Source organism: Sinocyclocheilus grahami, unplaced genomic scaffold, assembly GCF_001515645.1.
Source record: "Sinocyclocheilus grahami isolate Dianchi unplaced genomic scaffold, SAMN03320097.WGS_v1.1 scaffold189.1, whole genome shotgun sequence".
In the NCBI taxonomy this organism is placed as follows: domain Eukaryota; kingdom Metazoa; phylum Chordata; class Actinopteri; order Cypriniformes; family Cyprinidae; genus Sinocyclocheilus; species Sinocyclocheilus grahami.
The window spans coordinates 753,568-758,132 of NW_015505368.1; positions in this window are offsets into that span (position 1 = coordinate 753,568).

The window sequence follows — 4,565 nt, forward strand, 5'->3', positions numbered from 1 at the left end:
TCTTAAATTTTATAAAGAATATCTCTTTGGATTTGAGACTTTAGTCTTTGCAACTTTACAGATCTTCTTTATGCACCAAGAGCTTGTAACACTCCACAGAAAAAAGGAAAAATTGAAAATTGCATGACGGAGCGTGTCCATAGTGTCATAGTGTCGCCTGCCAATGACGTCTTTTGTAGAAAATATGGAAACACCAAAAAACGCTTTAATATGTTGTGCGTTTTAATAGACCGGTGACGACCATGTAACAGAACTTTCAAATGTATTTAGTATGATAAAACAGCGCTGCTTTTTTTCCCCCACATACGCGAGACCGGAAGGAGCGGAAGTGGTCAATTGTGGCATAATAAAAGCTCTGCTGCTTTCGAGCCGTGTGTCACGCTCGTCCAGCAACCTCGTTTCGCTTCAACAGCTTTCCGCCTCACCCTGCTTCATTCTACTACGTTAACAAATCATTAGCTCATCCATGAACATGATTTCTGCCCGAGTCCCGTCGGATTGCATCGGCTGTGGGGATGAAGAGGACAACTCCCATGATTCCACATTTTGCCTTTGCCTCTTGCTTATTTTGAATACACGCCCTCTAGCGGCGAAAATTATATATTGTGCCTTTAAGCAGCACAACTGTCTTTAACTGACAATAATAAGAAATGTTTCTTCAGCATACTGAAAATCCAGCTTTGCCATTGCAAAAATGAATTACTTTTTTAAATGTATTCAAATAGAAAACAGTAATTCTTAACTGTTATAACATTTCACAATATTACTGCTTTTCCTGCATTTTTGATCTAATAAATGGTCATGGTGATTATGAGACTTCTTTCAAAAACATGTAAAAAATATTACAGACCCCAAGTTTAAAAAAAATAAAAAAAAATTGTATTTTACTGAATATTTAATAGATTTCAGCTTTTAAAACCTCCAGAATATTGATCCGGTTTACTTCTATTATTTGTATTATATATATATAAAACGTGTTAAAAAGTATGCCTAAAATGCTCTCAAAACACTAACTTGTATTAAGTATTTGTGGCTATACTTTCAAAACATAGCGGTTATTCTGGCCTTGACCCATAGACTTCCACCATCCCTAGTTTTTATGAACTAAAAGTCCAAATCAACAGTATGACACATAGCTTAACTTGTATTGAACATGTTGTAATCCATTACAAAAATCAGTGACCAAAAAGAACCGAATATGCATTGAACTTTATCAGAAATAGTAAATATTTTACTATTTAGTGCTGTATCATGGAGCACTTTGGATTTGCATGTTCTCTCACTCAAAAAGAGCAGAAGCACAATAATCTAACAGATTTTGTCCTTTATGTACACCACCAGAAGAAACAAAAGAAAGGGGAAGTCAAAGGAAAGCAAACTAAATAAAAAGGAAAGGGAAAAGGAAAAGAAAAGAAAAAAGTAAATCAGGAGAAAGGAAAGGAAAATGACAAGTTTGAAAAACCTGACTCACGGCAGGAAGTTCATCCTCTTCAAGCTGAAGCACAGCAAATTAAAATGAATATTACAGAAAAGGACATCAAAAAATGAAATAAAGACAAAGATGACTGAGGAGCATCAGGTCATGTGTAAGTCTTAATGCACAAAGTCACTTAGTTTTAAACAGAAAATTAAATTACTAGTGCACCTTTAATCACCATAATAAATAGTAATTTATGTTTATTTGATCTACGATTGGCTAATGCAAGGACATTCGAGAAAAAAAAAAAATTACGTTTGGAACATCATAAAGATATTTAACTGCATGCCTTGACCCACCTCCTGTTTTTGGGCACACTGATGCGTCTTCAATCTGTTACTGGCTTTTTCAAATGACAGCTTAGCTGGAAAACAGCTGATATTATTACGCTTGCCCATCTCTGTGAATATTTCCTCAAGTATGATTTGCTCTGAGAGTGTGAGCTCTTTCTCAAAGATAAGGACAACATATTTCTCGTTTTCATCTAAGGACACAACAGAAACGACCCGGTTCTTGACAGCTATAGAAGGGTGGGCTGGCAGATATCCTGGGAGGGCATTTTTCTTCGAGGTGGGGGGAGATATCGCAAGGGGTAAAAATCTAGATATTTATACTGAAGATATTGCTATATTAACTATATTATATGTACACTGAAAAAAAAAAAAAGCTTTCATGGGCAGCCTAGAATATCATGCACTTTCACAACAAAAACTTTTTTTCTTTATTGAATAGGAAAAAAAAAAAAAGCACTCTTTGTTCTCTTTCTCTGGATCATTGTTTCTACACCGATGATTCTTTTCAACTAACTTTTTCATTTATACCAAACAAGTCCATAATCATCTCTAGAACATTGAGGGGACCACTGTTTTAAGGAAAATATAAATACCAGGAGCCTTATTTATAACCGTTGCGTACACACAAAACCTGCCCTGAAAGAGGCATACGCCACTTCCTACGCAAAAGGAGGGATTAATAAAAAACAAACTTGACGGGAAAATTTGCGCACCTGAACGCAAACTCTGACCCATGCGTACAGACTTTTTTTTTCCTGGAGAGAGAAAAGTAAAAAAAGTAAACAACGATTTTAAGCTGTTCTCATTTCATCGCATACATTCACATTAAATCGCCTATTCCACTTTCATTGATGGAGATAAGCACTGAAATTACATAAAGTCATTAAACAGAAGTTAAACCAAAATTATATGAATTTAGACGGCCTATTTGTAGTGGATGCGCTTGATTACTTTTCTTGTGGTATGTTATGTTTTAATGACAGCGAGAAGTGCTATAGGTGCACAATAATTTATCTTTAACGTAAACTGCACATCTCATGTTATGAGAAAATATTTTTAGCGAGAACAATGATCAATGATGCGCACTTACTTTGTTATTATGGAAGACACTGCTGGATTCGGTGGAACGGTCTATTGTGCGGTTTGAATAGGACCAATGATAATAGCTTACTGTACAACCACATCTGCACAGAGGTGTTGATGTCTTGTGAAGGCATCTCCACAACATTATGAAAAATACCACTGTATTTGAAGGATACAACTTGAAGAAAACGGTAAGATTTGCATGTTTTAAATAATTTGTCAATGACGTGCAGAGTCAGATAATTGTAGTCCATTTACACTGCAATTAATATAGGCCTATTTGTCCACTAATAATAGCTAAAGGATGTTCAACTTATCAGCAAAACTGCATTAATTTAATTAGAGTTTTTTTTAACAATTGAAACATTATTGGGCCAGTGGAAATAAATGAGATCAACTCTATTCTAAATTATTTTTCTGAAAACTATTTTAAACAGTTTATGGATATTTTGATGTATTCATTCTAAAACAATATACTATAACAAGGATACCGGATGATTTTTAGCAATAAAAATGAATGTGTATGGCACAAATGACATTTATAGTCCGTATCTCATATTTCCTTAATGTCTTGTACCTTTGACGGTGTTAAACATGGTGTCACGTGGATGGGAATATGCATAGAAATGATATGCAGATGAGGTTATGCATAGTAAAACTGCACGTTGTAAGCTCCATATATGGTGATTTCGGGGAGGAGTCAGGGTGGAGATGAACATACGCACAATCTTCCCCTGACTGGGATTTATAAAGGGATTTTTGCGCAGGTTCTGGCGTACGCATGGTTTTATAAATCTGAAAACTTTTGTGCATACGCAAAATCTAGCTGTTGTGCCTACGTAAACTTTTAAGATGAAATCTACGGAGAGTTTTATAAATGAGACCCCAGGCCACTATGGTAATGATAAAGGACCTAAATAAATAAAGGATTTAAATAGATTTAGTGGAATAAACTAAAAGAAGAAAAAAAGAACAGTAAAAGAACAAGAATAAGATTTTTTTGTAAAGTAATCAATCTGAACAGCAAATAATATTTTTATTTTAAAATATGCACCCATTCAATTTTAGCTGTAGGCTATTCCTATGTTGAAAAACAACGCAAAACAGAAAAATGCTATTGTCATCACAATAATTATGAATTACACGAAACACGTAAATGACAGTCCAACTTTTCAATTGGCGGAATTTGACCAAAAAAAGTGCTGGATCACTGGATATTTCAGTCAAGCCGACTGTTGCTATAGTAACGAAAGCAACTTTCATCGCATAAGCTCTTATTTCAGTGTTGTTTAGGCTACATTCAGTTTTCATTCTTACATTCAGCATTAACAGCAAGTTAAACGAGCTAAGCTTTCAACTGAACTGTATAGCCCAGTGGTTCTCAACTCCAGTCCTCAGGACCCACTGCTCTGCACATTTTGTATGTCTCCCTTATTTAACGCACCTGATTCATATCATCAGCTCGTTAGGAGAGAGATCCATGAACTGGACTGAGTGTATCAGATTCAGAAACATACAAAATGTGCAGGGCACTGGAGTTGAGAAACACTGGTATTGCCTACATGCATTTAAACGGTTATCTTGCCTCGTCCATGCAATGAATGCATGTTATTGAATGAGCGTGTTTTTTTAGAACATTAATTCAATTGCTCGGGATATTTCAGTGCTAGGCTATGATACATATTCATCATGTATTCAACTCCTCGTTACTC